Genomic DNA, 18116 nt, shown 5'->3' on the forward strand with positions numbered 1-18116 from the left:
TGGCTGCTTCCAGTTGCTGTCTGTCTACTGGGTCACACTGATACCACAATCCCTCTGTTGCTGAGCATCCAGCTCTAAGGCAGCTTTTGTGATAGATTTACCCAGGTAGGCCACAATAAGATAGGAAACCCCAAGACATACAGCTTTTCTATAAGTAATCATCCACACAGACATCCAGGATATGCCTGAGGAATGGGAGCAGTTTGTGCACCAAGGTGTGGGTGTTTGTTTTGCAGCCTGAGGTGAGAAGTTAAGGAAAAGGTAAATATCTTAAATACTCAATTTTCCCATTCTCAGGTTGTCCTACACACTGTCACAAAGCTGACTGTGATGCAGCACTGGGAATGTCTGTCTCAATGCATGTGTGCCCACAATTCAATCCTGCAACCTCAAGAACATCATCATTATTTATCTTCTTCCTGGAGTGCTCAGCAAGCTCAAAATGTATCTATTTGATATTTAACTCGGCCATAGGTTCATGTTCAGATGGAAATGTCTTTATATATACCTCCCTGTAAATGAAGCCTCTGCCCTCACTTTTTGAAAAAGACTTTTTGGTGCAGACACGGTGTAAAGCAGACACACCTTAAGGACACGAGCAGAGCTTCATTACACCATGAAAATAAATGTGCTCATTCCACCACAAAAATAAATGTGCTCATTCCATGTTAACTGGGACTTTTTTACCCCACTGTGGAGTGTGGAGGCATATTCACAGTTACAAACAGGTTGCCCTGCTCAGCGTTCACAGGCCAGTGCACAGCCTGCTGCCATTTAGCAGTGACACTGCTGAACAGCAGTAGGGATTCTCTGAGGAGAAATGCTTTTCTGAACAGGCAACCCTGAACTCAGGAAGATGCATTAAATGGGCTTTCATCAAAATTTTTAAATATTCCAGCTGACAGAGACAGCAATCCTCAATTTCCACTTTCCTAATTGCAAAGCCAAGTTAAGGAAATGTAATCTCTTGCAAAACAGGGGGAAAAATTAAACTGTTCCTCAGTCTCTACAGTACTTCTTCTCACCTTTGAGTAAATTCAGCTTCTTAGTACACAGTCACTCACCACACGCACAGAACATGATCTAGAAGGAAAGGGCCCTCCCTGGAATAATTGCTGTTGCCGCTATATCTTGCTGCATGATTTCATGTTACACCTCCCTATATGGTATGCCACAGGCAGGAGCAGCATCTCTGCTGTCCTGGATAGGAGGCAGTGAGAAAACCTGCCTCACCTGCTGGGCATGTCCTGGGGTGATGGAGCCAGGTTGCAAGAAAAATTTAATCCCAAACACAGTCATCTCAAAAATATTCTAGGAATAACACACAAGACTACAGGTGCTTAACTTGGCTACTTTATTTTTTCCTTTTCTTTTTTTAATGTAAGCTGGCCTAGCAAAATGTTTTTAAATAATGCAAGGAAAACCTTGATAAGTATTGAATATTTTAATTAACAGCTTGGACAAGGAAAATTAAGAAATTAATTTATTAGCATCTTTCTGTAATACAGCAATTTAGCTGAGAAAAAGAACAGTGCAGATGCATTATGTTAAGGCCTATGAAGAATGTGTCAGACCTCAGGAAACAATAACTGAATTAAAAATATTAATGCTGTAAAATTTAAAAAAAAAAAGCAAACCTCAAATTGTTTACTGACCTGAAACACTGAGGAAAATTAACCAGCAGAAGTAAAATCAGCTTGCTGTACCATTTACATAATTCACCCAGCTGAGCTGAAGGCTTCTAAGTTATAAATAAAATAAAAGAATATGCTGGATTCTTAGCCTGGTTTTCTAAATGGCTCATCCACCATATAGTTTGCAGGTTCAATATGTATGCTGGTGCACACTCGGCCCAAGACCCTGTATAATCTCAGGTTGTAGAAGTGTATTCTTGGCTGTAATTTTTGTATTACTTGCTTGAAAAGTTGTGGTTTTCTATGACAAAGGGTGGGGGAAAAGAAGGCATGAAGAAAAAATACTTGCATCAGAAAAGACAGTCTTGAAAATGCCCTCTTCTGTGCCTAAACCTGTGCTGAGACAGCAATAGGGGTAGGAGAGAAAAACCCAGAGAAGGCAAAGAAAATCCTAATTTTCTCTACATGTGAGGAGCCACATTAAGCCAAAGCAGATATCTTCAAGTGAGGCATTAAAAATTATGCATTTTGTTGTGACAAGTGTTAGTGAGGACATGGACAAAGTACGATGTCTTCAAGTCTTCACTATTTTAAACATTCCAGTTTACTGAATGTTTCTTCTGTTTAGGGTTTCTTTTTCACACTTTAATAGCAGTTCCAGCAGGGACATTTTAATGTTAATCTGACATTAAAAGCTAAAATATCTGTTTAAGTAGTGTAAATAGAAGCTGTAGGTGTACACTGTGTGTTCTGAGACCATCGTTTCTCAGTGGCATGGCCCAGAGCGTGGATGTGAAGCACAGCCTTGGGTCCCTCCCCAGCACAAGGCCTTTCTGCTCCAGTGCAGCTCGATGCACATCAAAGGTTCCTGCCGAGTCATGCACTGGAGTGCTGGATGTACTTGATATGAAGGCAGCTGAGGGAGAAGCCTCTGACAGCAGCTGTGATTTGTTTTTCACAGTTAGGTATCTCTTTATTCTTTGAATGGTAGAAATATGTCACCATTGAAGAAGGAAACACTGTTTAAGTAGGGAAAAAAAAAAATCTGACTGTATCTTTGTGTATGCTAAACTGTCTCTTTGGAAATTAATTCCCTTCCAGAGTAAGGGTAGTGGCTTGTCACCTCCTCAGTTTGATCCTCTGCCCTTTCATTGTGGCTTGTGATGAAAATGTAGCCCTCTCAATGGAAAGCCCTGAAGAATGGAGAAGGTGCCCTAAAACTCACAGAGAATTACTCTGACAAACCTGTGTTTCAGAGCCTTTCATTTCTGAATATCCTGACTCCTCGTTTAAAAAGTCTCCTTTGGCTCCATCACCTCTCTATCTGTACCTTGTTACACACAGTACCATTTAGGGTTGTTTCCCTAATGTTGCTATCAAGGTGAAACTTCCTCCTCAGAGGTGTTTAATATGCTTCAGATTCATCTGCATTTCTCATCTAGGAATCTGATGCTTCCATGGCTTGCTGTGAAACCAGCCTGGTTTTTTTTCCTTTCCTTGTTTTACTTGTCATTCTATAAAATACACAATTTTTCTATTTTAGCAATCTTTCCTATAATGAAGTGTATTCTTCCAAATTCCTTTTCAGACTCTAACAAGTCTGAACAGTCTCTAACAAGATGCAGGTCAGTAGATTTTCAGCTTTATAGCTGAACAACACTTGTGTGCCTGACATAACCATTGTGTCCCTATCATTTACCTAGAATTAATAGTTTTTCCCATTCACCAGCAATTTTACCTCATCCAATCTGAGGCACAAGTTTCTTGAAGTAATATTCAATCTTTTCAGTTACTTTTTTTTATTGACCACATTTGAATTCACAGCCTTGAAAATTCATTACTGCTCAAGATTTTGAGTTATCCCTCTCATAAAACTGTAACAGAAGGAAAACCAGGGTAGGAGAAGCAGAGAGAATTTCTTCTGCTGAACCATGACTTTGGAACCAGGGATGAGATGCTGATCTCATTGCTCAACAAAAAGTGAAAGATCCCTCCTTTTGACTTTTAATACAGGTACACAGAGTAATCTGAAGTGTCAATATACACTCCTTCCTTTCAAGGCGACAGAAGATCAGGGCCAATTGGATTACAATGAGTACCAGCTTGGTTTAGGATAATGCTTTAAGCACATAAGCAGGATAAATAGGACAGTATTTCCACCAACAAAAGATGTTTGCATAGATTGTAGGATATAGGCCAGAATAATGCACCATCCCCCTTGGTGCCTAACACAATAGCCACGCTCCCAAGACTAACTCCTGAACTGGGCTTTTGGAACTCCAGGAACAACCACCTTGAGCAAGAGGCATTTTGTGTTCTTTTTTTGAGTTCTCCTGTACTTCAGGCCTGCAAGAACCAAAGAGGTTTCATTTGAATTTGCCACAGTAACTATTATGCAACGGAGGCTGTATATATAATTCTTGGAATGGAAAGGCAAGGTCTCACTTTGATCAAATCCATGATGTGTTTATTTTGATCTCAGAAATATCCTGAACTGAACTATTAATCTCTAAGGCATTTTTATCGCTGAGACTCATTACTCCAATAAGATTGATTTATATTCTGCATCCAAAAAAACTGAAGGCCTGATTAGGCCTTAAGAACAGCAATTTAATCAATGGCCTAGTGAGCAAGCCCATGTGTGCAATTTCTGCACAATGAACGTAGTGCATAATTTCAAGTGAAAACCATCTAACTGGATGATTATTTACAACCAACATTTACAAATTAGATGGCTGCAACTAAACCATAGGAGTGGTTTCTTCTTTAGTCCAAATTATACTTGTGTTAAGTGAAAGTTTTTAGAGTTTGTTTTGTTTTGGGTTTTTTTGCTTTGTTTGTTTTTTTTTTTGTTTTTTTTTTTTTTTCTCAAAGATACTGGTCTCCAAATAGCTGTAATTAAGGATGTAAGCAATATGCAGACTGAGAATGATTTACAGCACATCAGCTTTGTTCTGAAGCAAAGGCAAAAAACAATGATGCGTCAGTGAGAAATTGATGTCTTTAGAACAATTAATTATCAGGCCACGCATGCCAATAACAGTGGAATAATTCATATAAGAAAATAGAATCATAGAATCACAGAATATTCTGAGCTGTAAAATACATCTAAAAATTGTTAAATGTCACAGTAAAAAGCTGATTATAATACAGTGCATCATAACAAGTGACTGGCCTCAAGAAGGGCCTCTCCAGCCCTCCACTACACACTTGGATAAGACACAGAGACTTTGGGTGTTCAGAGTGTGACTCCAGGAGGTTTGACTAAATCATCTTCAAAGGAACCTTTCAACTCTAAGTTCTGGTGATGAGGTGACAAAACTACTGAGAATGTTGATGAGATGAAAAAAAGCATCCAGATATGACAGCTTCTGCAGTTTTCAGCCTAAGCTCTTTCTTCATACACTCCACCCCTCTTCCCAACAGAAATGAACCTCCAAGATGTTTTTTCTAGACAGAAACTATAAAAATAAAAAAAAATGTGGAAACTGTGGCCCATAACCATTTGCAAGATCAAGGCCCTATACACAGAGAAATTAAGAGATGTACACCAGGAGATATTTTGTATCAGCTTCTTACTTCCATTATAAAATGAACAGTCAATAGGAGGAAATGCATCTGAAGAGAATTATTGCTCCCTAACTTCGAAAAAAAGACCATCCAACAGTCAGGGCAATTGTAAACACAAACACATAATTCAATGAGTTTTGCACAGCTGGACAAAATTAGTTACCAAGAATCTGTTATTTAATCTAGAGCAACATCATCTAGACCAAACCTGGCTGTTTCCATACTCATACAAAATGGAAACTCCAAACAAGTTGGGTTTGTTATTTGTCTTGGGGTTTTTATTCTGTATTTCCACAGACCTCCCTCTCAAAGTCAGCTTCTGGTAAAAAAATACAAGGTCAGAATTCAGCAAAAGAAAGTGAGGAGAATGTACAACACAAACAGAGGTTTGTATTGAAATCACCAGGAGGAGGAGGAGGGCAACTAGAAGTTAAATAGGTTTTCTATTTTTCAGAATATGACCAGTTTTCCAGGTGCTACAAGCTTGCTGCAATGAATGTGATCTAAGTATGCAAAATGACAGGTTGACTTAATTCACATCATATTCAAGTATATTAAGTGCTTGAACACTGCATAGCTTTAAGAGCTTCCTCGCTTCAAAAGCATTAAACTGTCCCTATAAAGGAGCCAGGATGTGTGCTACTCTTAAAATCCTCCCTTTGAATTAATTCCTTTGGCAGATAGGACTTGGCCAGAGTGAACCTGAGCATGAGAGTTTTAATGTATTAATACATAAAAAGCAATTTCAAGTGAAAAAAGAAAAAAAAAATTCTTCAAAGGAAAAGAAAATGATGGCCAGAAAAATGTTTTTAGAAATGCAAATGGAAACTTGGCACTTTATGTTTCCATATGTTTCCTGCAGCCAGGATGAATTTCAGCAAGTTGTCCTGGATTCCTGAAGAACAAAGAGAAAAGTAAAAAAAGTCCTAAGTCAAATTAGGCAGGAACAAAATATTCCTGTGCTGAAGGTATAGAGAAAATTTCAGAAGCATCATAAAGCCTGCAGCAGTATGAATTAATTGTGAAAATGGAAAAATATTTTTAAAATCAGCATAGTTCCTGAAAATGACAGAAAGCACCTAAAATTTCCTTTACTGAGACTCATTTCAAAGCTATCAAAAAAAGATATGGGACATTTTCCATATTTTGATATTAGATAAGTTGATCTGGAGACATTTTGCTCTTTATTTCAAATGCTTTTAACACAGTTGAAATAAAAAGTGAAAGAAGATTCAGTAACCCAGAAATTTCATCTTTTGCTGCTCACAGACTAATTTCCTTCAGTACTTTCAAGTTTTGCACCCAATAATAGATGTTGGATGAGCAAGCATTATATGTGTCAGTATAGTAACACAAGCCACATCTACCCTTCATGAATTCAAAAGGAATTTCTTGTTAAAAAACAAAAATAACTGCAGAGCTCTTCAGAAAATGTCTTCCAAAAGTGGATCCATTTGGTATGGTGCAGATGTAATTACTGTTCATCTAAAACAGCTTTTATACTCTTAGGACCAAGTCAAGCAGGGGGAAGGTTTTAGGTTGAGCAAAAAAACAGTGGTTTATATTTGGTAGGATTTTAATATCAAATTCAAAATTTTCAATTAATTTGCCTGATTTTCCAATATATTTTCTTCCATAAAATTGTATTTAATTAAATTCTTTTTAATGATTTTCAAAGTCCTTTTATCATTCCTATTTCTACATATACACCCTCAAAGGCTTTTGGTACATGCTATAATTGCACAAATCCACTGATATTTTTCTTAATCCAGATTGTGAATGAGAAATGCTCTACTGAAAGAGCTTCCCTAAAAGTCCAAAATCTACCAATATTCTCACCAACATATATTTCATTCAACTCTATCTTTTCTTTTAGCCTTTTTCATTGCTCACTAGCTTAGACCTTCAATTTGTCCAGCATCACCAATAGCAAAAGTACCTTTCTTCTAACTCTGTTTTTACACTTTTGATACTTTATTTTCATGTTTTGAAATCAAAAATATTGAAATAGCTACAACAGACCCAAGATTTAATATAGATAACAAGGGTGTAGAAAAGGTAAAATTATTTAGATGTGCTAACTGAGAATTTTAGAAAGGGTGAAGCAATAAATTCCTGAAAACCTCCCCTTTAGGGCAAACCATCAAATTTCTTCTTATTTATGAAGACTTTGGCTACACAGTATACAATGTTTAACATTTATTCAGTTATTATATCACAACATAGAATTTGTCATACTCCAAATTTATTCCTGGCAAGTTACTTCTGACTCTCATTCCTTTCCAGCCTGGCACTCCATAATTTGATAAATACTTTAGCACTTGGTCTCCCAACCCAACATCCTAATTCCACCTTCACCTGTTGTAAGGTGTACCTCAGAAGGAGGCCAGGGGTTCCCAACAGCACAACCAATTAATTGCAAGGAAAGAGGACAGGACTGACCAGTGCAAGGAATAACTGAGCACTGAAAAGGTCAAAGCAGTCTGATTTACAGTACTGTCATGTTGTGTAGGATGCATGAGGCATTTCAGTGCTCGTTTCATTTCTACAGTGACAATGTCTGTAATGAATAGGAAATGACATATTATGAATTCATTCTTGTGATGATAATTGTAATGAGAATAGTGAATGGTACAACAAATCTAATCTTCATGACAATTTAAAAACTGTAATCTGATTGCTATCCTAGGGTGGCAATTCTTCAGACACTTTCTAGAAGAAAACTAAATATGATAAAGAGGCAAAAAATATTGTATTTCCTGGAAATGTTAAACCCATATTTCTTGGAAAGGTGGGTGATCTGTTTAAAACTTACACCAAAAAAACCCTTCCTTTAATTACATGGAAACTCTGATTTTCCTTTTATTTCAGCATAGTATGTTGTAACTTTATTAACAGAATCTTAAAGGTCATCAACTCTAAATCATGCATTAACGGAGGATAAAGAAAAGATTTGAAAATCCTTGAGTTATTCCAATAATAATCAGATGTTCTGTATGTAAGATAATAGGACACAGTGATGCATTGCATTTAATAAACCTGAGTGTATAGGAAAATCAAACTCTACATAAAGCTTAGTTACCTCGCAGATTCAGAACCTTTTTCTTGGCAGGGAGAAAACAATATTGTAGTGAAAGATACAGCAATGCACTCACTGAAACTTCAAAAGCCATAATTTCTGTCCCCACAGTTTTACTGGTAGCAGGAATCACAATATTTGCTTATGCCAAGCTATTAAAAATGTAAGTCTTCCCTGTCCGAAACATGTTACCATCTGATTTCAATGCTCAGAATTAAATATTGGCTCCAAAGCAGGCCCTTACAAAAATGAGACTGTGACCCTGCTGGGACCAGGGCATCAGCATTGCTTGCTCACGGCCTCTGTCATCCCCTCTGTCTACCACTGACGACACTCACACAATCCAGATGGTCTAAACTACCTCAAACCACCCCCAAAAATCTGAAATTAAGTCTAAGAAATGCTTCTCCAAGGTATCCTTCCTCTTATTCCCCACAATGCCAACATTATTTTCTGTTTTAATTTTATTGTTTTCTTAGAGTCTGGGTAATTGAATCAAGTGTGGGTCATAGCATTGCTCCTAACCCAGGTTTGAAATCATGTAGAGGAGGGCTCATTTAATGGATCATTGCTTGCTAACTTTATATAGCATTGCTTGGATTGCAAACCAGTTGTGTATCTTGTTACACAGCTGATGGTCTTGTAACCATGCTGCTGTATCAACTGAAATTTATGGCTCTGCTTAAGATTTACTTTGGGAGTGATTTATTTTGTTTTCAAGAGTAATTTGTATTCTAAGAGGGCCTGTTCTACTAGAAGCTGAAATCATTCTCAAAGAGGTTTACATAAGCAAAAATAAAAATTATAATGACAGTCTGTAATTTTCATGGATGAACTCTTAATAGAAATGCTCTGGTAAACAGCGACAATTTGTGTTCGCGTGTAGAATTAAATCACTTGATATGTTGATTGTATTGAATTAGTCACCTGTATAAGTCATGGGTGTTGACTATTGAATTTTTTTAAAAGGTCTTTATTGACTTTTAAGGAGAAAATGTATTTAAAAGGTGGCCCACTGTTGTAATTCTACTCATTATAAAGTGCTAAATAGCTGAAGGGGATTAAAATAGTATTTGGGAAAAGAGAATCTATTTTTAACTAATTAGCTTTGAATCAATTGTCTAGCTAATCCATGTTCTCAGTCTATGGCAGTGTTTGGAAGGTAATTGAAAACCAGTTTTCTAATAAATTTGGTGACTGCCCTAACTAGAAGAGATTCCAGTATTTAGGAAAGAGAACAGAAACAGCTGCAAATGACAACTGCAGGACTGGGGCATGGCCGGTGTCCAAGCGCTCGCTGAGATGTGAGTGTGTGCACACCAGATTAGTGCACACACACCTTGAACTGAAAATATACACCTAGTCATTATGGGAACAAAAATCCCCCACCCCCCCAAATATTTGTTCTCATTTAAATTAGTATTTATCCTGCTCAGTGTTAGTAATTGGAAGATTTCTGTCATTATCCAAGTGTTATTGGAGTTTCAACACTTAAATGTCTTCTATAGTTTGTCTGTATAATTAAGCAGATGAGATTCCTGGTTGTGTATGGGGAAGTTTTCTGGGTTTTTTGTTTGGTTTGGGTTTTTTATTTTTTTTTTTTTTTTTAATTTATTAAAAAACAGTCAGTATTGTGATCCTGGGACAGGATGAATAACTTATGGCTCTTAGAAATAGTGTGGTACAGAGAACATCTTAAGATGCATTAACCAGCACTGAACTGTGATATAATAACCAGCACTGTAGCACCTGGAAATGTTGTAAGCAAACAGGCAACATAAAGCCTTTTATCAAGATAAAGCAATAAATCGACAATGTTCAGAAAAAGAAGTTATTTAGCAGAGAGGAAAGAGGATAGAAATTTAGAAAAATATCATGCTCTGCCAAATTTCACTTGGGTCAAAACAGAAAGAGCTAAGGAGATGAGGCAAACCTACCTGCAAACAAGACTCTGAAAGAATCCAGCATATTTCTTTCAATTTTATGTTATCAAATTACTTTTTTTTAGATTCCTGAACTCTTCCTCTGTCATTCCTTTGTTCCTCGGAAATCCTTAAAAATTTCTTGTTATAGTAGATTTTTTAAAATAAGAATCTGGTGAGTTAATTGGTTTCTAGCATGACTTTTAAACCCATACCAATTATACTTGGAAACTAGGACTGTTGTAAATTGTAATGTGAAATTTCTGGACGACTGTGCAATTTCTATAGTCACATTTCACCTCCTGTTAGACCTCTGTTATCTGAAACCTTGTCTTGATGAACCCACCAAGTTTGGTGTGTTTCTGAAAACCCACAGCTGAGTAATGGTTTGTTTTCAGCACCAAGGGATACAGCCTGCAAACAAAGATAATATCCAAATGCACTGGGTCCACCTCATGTAGAAAAATCTCTATTACACTCTGCATTCCTTTGTTTCAATGTGTGTGCAGTCTCTTTATGCTTTTAAAAAAGGCAGGAACATAACAGCAATTAGTTTTGGAGCTTTGGATCTTGTAATTGTTGTTGGAATCTCCACAAAAACTGCTGTGCAATTTCCTGATTAGAAGCACTTTATAAAAGATTCTAATTGTTGTTTTCTCCCAAAAAAAGAAAAAGAAAACTGAGTAGAAATACTTTTAATTATCTGCTAAGATAAAGCAAATGTTTTTGAGAAAGAGTATCAAATCAACTCTGCATTGACATGAGAAGACAAAACAAACAAGTAGCATTTACTTAATTTTATTTGTATTTCTATACATCGTGCAGACTAGTCAGTCATATTATGTCACCTCACTTAACATAAATGTACAGTGCCTGTAAATAATTCCCTAATTTCCACAAGCCCATTAAAATATAGCTGTACAGCAGTAAATGAAACAAAATAAACACTCCAAGACTTTGGTTCTATCTCCAATTCTCCATGACAATTTCCACCTCAATTTTCAAATAGGAGAATTTTAATGTTTTTGCATCCCTTACTTTTATCTACTGTTCTGCTAGTTCTTCAGAACTACAGATTTCTACAGAACTATACATTTATTATACCACTGAATTAAACAGAAGTCAGGACCACAAAGAAATGAGTAGCAATACTGAAATGCTTTTTGTCTCCTTCCTGTAACTTTCCCCCAGATAAATATTTGTCTTCCTTATCCTTCCTGATCCTTTGAAAGATGCTGATGCTTGGAAAATTAGCTCCTACAATCTAAGCTGCTATGAACAAGACTGAAACTGGTCATGATCTATTTTGATCAAGCCCCACTGAAGTTAATGGAATCATGCTTGTTAGGGTATTTCAATGAAAAATGTTTCACCAGATACCCTGATAGGAAAACTACTTTTTTTTTTTTTTTGCAGGGTATTAGTGTTGATATATTTAGCCAATCTATTTTTCTTGGAGTGAAGTGACTGGTATTACATTATTCTGTGTGTTCCCCAGGGACGCAAAAGTTTTTCCTTTTAGGTCCTAAGGGATCCATTCATGTACAAAAGAGTAAGCAGCAGTGGGGCTTTAAATCTAAGTTAAAGTAATTGGGTTGTGAGCACAACCTGCCAAGCAGAGGCTGTATGGAAACTCTCCTTTGGGCATGCTCCTGCCACAATTCTGGTTTTCCCCCAGGAGTTATTTCTACTCCAACACCTGCAAGGACATAGCAGGGCTAAAGAATGGTGCAGTGCTTCTGAAGACCAAATGTTCTGTGAAAGTCTTCCAGTTAAAAGTTCTCTCAAGTTTTCTCTTTGGGAGCAGAAAATAAGACATTTTAGTGTCTTAGGAACTTCCAAGACAGGGTGAGACAATTCTTGTTCCATGATTCAAGTTCATATGAATAATCTGCCTTTTCTTTCTGCCTCCATGGTGAAATTGCTCATAGTGAGAGGTTTGGTTTTCAGTTTAAGTTTGGGATTTGTTTTGTTATTTTTTTATTTTGTTTGAGGGGTTGTTAATTATTTAATTATTATTTGGTTGGTTGGTTTGTTCTCTGGTTTTTTTTTTGTTTGTTTGTTTGTTTTATTCAGAAAAGATTGTCAGTCATATCATTAGCCCTGTGATTCAAAAGCCACTTGAATAATAAGAGATTGCATTGTTTTGTCATTTTTATTGAACAGGATCTCTCAGCACGCAGCAGGCAGATTAATGTCACTGGCCATCATTTAAGTACTCATGCCCTCTTTGATTCATTTCCCGAAGCTGTAGAATTGATATTAACTTTTAAGAACTGGACAGTAAGATAAATGATTTTGGTTTTGTTTTACCTTGAAATAAGAAAAAGGTCAGAAATAATTTTTCTTGGCATGACGGAATCTGACCAAGCAAACAGAACTTCCTGACAATTTGCTTAGGGAAAACTCTCATTGCCTCCAAGCTGAAACACCTGCATGTTGACCCTTGAAGCTCTCTCCCCAGCTCTGCTTCTTTTTAAATTCTCTTTGATGTGCACTGATTTAAAGGGAGTAAAAGGTGATTGAGCACACAATACTATATTTGACAGAGGCGGAGACATTGGCTATTTCCCTCTGGTTCAGTCTTCTCATCCTTTGCAGTGTGGAGAGGACTGGGACCTGCTCTGATGTTTGGACTTATTGACAAACTACAAAGCAACACCACAACACCCTGTGCACTGCAGGAACACACTCTCCAGATCTCCCATCCTGTGTTCAAACATGACAGTCTACTTCCTTTTGTATTTTTTTTCTTCTGTTTTTCCATAAAAATTTGCCAGAAAAGTGTTATGAATGAATCTGGTTTTGCGAGAAGAGTCACAGTACACTCCCAACTTTTTAATGATTTCGATTATTTACTAGAACTGGGGGAAAACCTGACAGCCTGTCACAGACAATGCTAGCGAAGTTGTTTAAATCATCTCTAGGCATGTTCTAATTTAGCTCATTATTAATTTCCTGCCAGGAAATCACTGCCCTAAACCTCTCTAATTCAGACATAAGTCATTCTAAACTCTCACACAGACAGCTGATTGAACTCAAGACTTTTGTCTCATTACAAAGCCCAGACGCTTTCAGGCAGAAGACTGTTCTAGGCATTTAATATTTTGAAACAAAATGTACTGTATAATTAATTGAGTATGAAATGCATCATTCATCACAGAATTAGTTTATCTTTTCAAGAGTTTTCTAGCTGTATGCAATCACTCACATTTCACAAACTGCTGTAGGTTTATGAATTTTCACTTTTGATACAACTGAGTTCTAACTATGTTTACAAAATGAATACAGAATGTTATCTGGAGGCAAACTGAGTGAAACCCCTCTTGTTCTATCTGGTAAAATAGAATGTTAGGTCATTAATCACCTTCTTCATCACTTCTCATTTTTTCCAGTGAATGATTTGTATTCCAGCCATGTGGGGGATACTAGCAGAGAACAAATAAATCTGAACTGACAAAGCAGGAAATATTTCCTAATTATTTAGACTGCTAAAGAGAACTAGAAAACAGAGACAAAGAAAACCTACAAAAGGATTACTTTGTCAGTCATTTTGTTTGCTGGGCATGAGATGTGCCTATCATCTTCAGCTATCAACTTTCTTCAAAAGACAAGGAAATGGAGATGGGGGTACCACCAAAGGGGAGGTACTTGAGTGCCCACTAATTGCACCCAAGAAGAGTAAGGCTCTGCTTGCCAAGTGCCAGGGTGTTTGCTTTGGCCTCATTTGAAATCGAAGGAAATTTGGCCAAATTCTCACCCATTTTCTGCTTTCTTGTATTGACCAAATAATAGACTGAGAAAACACTGCTTTATGACACTGCTCTCTGTTTTACCCCTCTTTTTGAGTTGCTAGAAAAATAACTAACCACAGCTAGAATTGAATTATGCTTTCCAGCCTTCAGCCTGTCTTACCAGACTGTGTGGATGTGTGGGGCATTTAGACACCTTTTTTCCCCCCTTCCCTAACACCTCCTTTACTGAAACCTGTGTCCCCTCATCAATACCAAAACAGCAAAACTGTAACAGCAGTCTGTATTCCTGTACCAACACTTGGGATCACATGTATTAAAAAATACCATATGCCAGCTCCTGAGGTACAATGACGATATGAATTTGTCTTTGCTGTTACTTTGCACAAGAAATACTGAAGAACTTTCTTTAACCAGGACTTACATGCCCTAGAGAAACCGTGTCCTCTTCTTTCAGACAGAGCCTTTGTTACAAAAGAAGTGACGGCTGTAGGGAGAAAGCCTGCAGAATAAACAACATTTTATACTCCACTAGGTGCTCTAATAACACCCTATAGTCTTTCAGAAGATCTTGCTGGTGGATTTGTGCTATTTTGATGATAGCTGTCGATTCACAGTTCCTCAGACCAATTGACAATAGGGCTCCTACTGTGTTATATAAAGCATGCACTTTAGCTTTAAAAGCTCAAACCTTTAATCAAATTCGAAATGCCAGAGTAGAAATTTTAAATCACTGTCAGTATAACTTCGCTCACGTCTTCAAGTCTGGCAGTCTCAAAAATGCTTTCTCAACTATATGGTATCAAATGGAATTTGCTTTAACACAGTGGTGAGAATTTTTAATGAGGAACAACTTGTGTTACTTTATTTCTCTATTCACATGAAGAGCAGTAGGTTGAGCCATGTTTTCACTGGTTTTGCTTTTACCAGTTAAAGCCTTAAACTATCTTACTATTCTGTTTTCACTGTCAGTACAGCTTTTTAAAGGATTTTTTAAATTAAATAGACTGACTGATAAAATTATACTAAAAAATCCTGAAAACTGCTATCTGACATTCAGCTTTTGAGGTACTCATGACTAACACTGTATTGCACAACAAAATCTTTAATGGCCAATCTTTAACACTTTTCCCCAACAAAACAGACTTCATCAAGCAAAAAAACAGATTTCCAAATTCCAGACGCCTACTTTTCATTCAGGACCCAAACCCCATGAGATAATTAAGGTTCCTATCATCATTATCAATCACAGAGGAATCCAACTAGCATGGAGCCAAGGGACACTGGTGCTTAGAGGTAATTTTCTTTGCACTGCTGTTGCAGTATCCCTCTGCCAGAGAGGAGGACATCATGCACATAGCAATAAATTCTCCTGCAAGGGTTACCAATTTCTGAGTAACAGCCATAAAATCATTATCCTTAAAGTATGATGTAACCACTATGGCCACAGCCATGGATCAGCCTGATTTCAGGAGTGGGGCCTAATCTTTATCAAGACTCTTTCTTTTCCCTCAGCATTCCAGTTCCCATGACCAAATCAGGAACCTCTGAGAGACTCAATGAGATCAGCTAAAGGGAGCAACAACCAGTTCAGGTGCAATTGCCAGTCTCAGGGGCTTCCCAGTGAAATCCATGTAGTCATTCATCTGTATTCCTTAATGTGTCTGGGATAAGTGACTCATCCCATTCTTTACACCCATGCAAAAGAGTAAACTCCCAAGCTGAAACTCCTAGCTGGGCTTAGCACTAGATTTTTGCAGTCAGGATAGGGTGTTATATTACAGCTGCCAGAGCCCAGCTATGGTGGCTCCTCTGAAATACAGTTTCAAACAAAAACTTAAATCCACTGCTCACCTAAAGTACAAACCTCTCATAACAGCATTATATAACAAGCATAAACCTCTCAGTGCACCAATGTAATTCACAGGTGGTACTAAATTAAAAATTCTAAACACTGTGAGGGTAGAGACAACACAACAGAGTAGCCAAGATTAAAGTTTTCAGAAAATAATTAAAGGAAGAACATCAAAGAATGCAAGCAAACCATAAGAGGAAAGAAACTGAAAGATGAAAATCCAAGATGTGATATTGAAAGATAGAAAGGAATAATATATGCAGACATTACTTAATGATGTAGCCAGAAAAAAAAAAAAAAACCAAAAGATTGCTTGATACACCATTTAAGGTGCAAAAGAGGCAAAACAAGGATATGGAAATGCCATGTGAAATCCTGTTTTCCAAAGTTACAAAACAGAGTTTCAAAAAAAAGTGTTTACATAAAAAAACAGTAAAAGAACCATAGCAAAGGATTCACCAAAAAAGACTAAAGAAAGCAATTGCCAAGTAAAAGTACAGTAGCAACCCACAAAAAAGTCAAGGAAGGCTAATGTAAGGAATAATAATTATTTACTGTGTTACACAAAAATTAATGAAATAAAACTACAATCTGCCTTCAGGGAAGACTGAATTTTAGGAAACAACTCTGAAAGTGAGTTTACTAGAAAGCTTAGCAATGCTGCAAAGAGCACATTGAAATCAGCCCATCAGCTGGGACTTAAATGTGAAGTATAAACGTGTCAGTGGCGTTGCCAGGACATTACTGAATCTATTTTGAAAGCTATATGGAAATATCTGGTGAACAAGTGAATCTATATCCTATTTAATGAATTTTATCTTTAAGCAAACAGTCAAGAATCAATTATTTCTGAACAATTTGTAGGTAAAGATAACTTAATGAATATGCATGCAAATATAGAGTAGCAAATACTCTGATGAATATGCAAAACACATGAAGTGTTCACAAGTATTCCCTGAAAACTTTTAATTGGGTACTCATCCAATCAAAGAACAGAAATGCCACTTAATTATGTGATCCTAAACTGCAAATCATGATCACAATATGGAATAATCCCTGCACTCCTTCTGTAGATTATAATAAAATAATTTAAAGTAACACCAAATTAAGATCCATTTACAGAAAACTCTGAAATTTGATAGATTGATGATTTAAAAAAAATTCGTGTTCATTTTTTTTTTTCTTTACTGGCAAAAATGCCCCTCCTTTTTCTGGGTGTCAAAGCTCCTTAGCATTTACTGAGGCTGACTACCTCAGCAGAAAGCCACGCAGACCAGGTGTTGCCTGGCATTTCTGAGCCCGGGAAACACTGGCCCAAAGCTCTTTTCCAGCAGCACTCAGGAGACAGCACGTATGCAGGGGCCCAGCGAGGTCCTGCTCTGGCTGCCACTCCAGTAAATTTGAGACAGATTATGTCACTTGGTCTGTTATTGAAGAGCACAATCAACTTCAAACGTTTATTTCAGGGGACAAACTAATAAATCACAGGAGCTTCAGATGACCATTAAGCTTGTCAAGGTTTCACTTTCTGACTTACATTTCTTGTGACTTGGCTCCACACAGGAATTATAATGATAGCCACATAATGTAATGCCAGGCTGACCTTTCCAGTCAAGAAAGACTCACCAGTAAGCACTGACATGACCTAACTTCTAAAGAGAGCACAAAACCAAAAGGAATATGAGCTCAGGGCAGGTGATGGGTGCTTGGGAACAGGATCCAGGCAATGCTGTGTGCACTGCCCATGCTCAGGATCTAACTGAAAGCTGGCACTGCGGTTTATTGCCATTTTCCATAAAATTACATGGTTTATACATGCTCCATCCTGACATGGGTTCAGAGGGCTGGCAGAGGAGCACTGAGATAACCTTTTAATGAGCAACACAACTATCAGGATAAGAATGACAAACTGAGCTCTTCTAATTGCTAGTTTCAAGGGGAACAGCAAGCTTTATGTAAATAATAGCATTGCTAAGGACAACAAGTTCCCAAAACCTTTAAAAAACTGGACCCGCCTCGCTGGGACTTTGGTGGAACAGTTCCACAGAAGGTGAACCCACACTTCAGCTCCCAAACCATGGTGGTACAACAAGCTGCAGCAGGGACAAAGAAAGAAGGTGACAATGCTCCCATGGCAGGGCTGGGCCCCTCCTCAGCAGCTCCTGGGGGACCCCTCCCTTTCCTGGGAAGAGCAGAGCCAGGCAGCCTATCTCCATAGCAGTGAATGTACGGGGACTCAGGGCAGGCCATATCCAGGTAAAATACAGCCACTAGATGTGTTCCAGGAAATGCTAAATTGGCCAT

The sequence above is a fragment of the Vidua macroura genome, chromosome 7 (genome assembly GCF_024509145.1).
Source record: "Vidua macroura isolate BioBank_ID:100142 chromosome 7, ASM2450914v1, whole genome shotgun sequence".
NCBI lineage: Eukaryota > Metazoa > Chordata > Aves > Passeriformes > Viduidae > Vidua > Vidua macroura.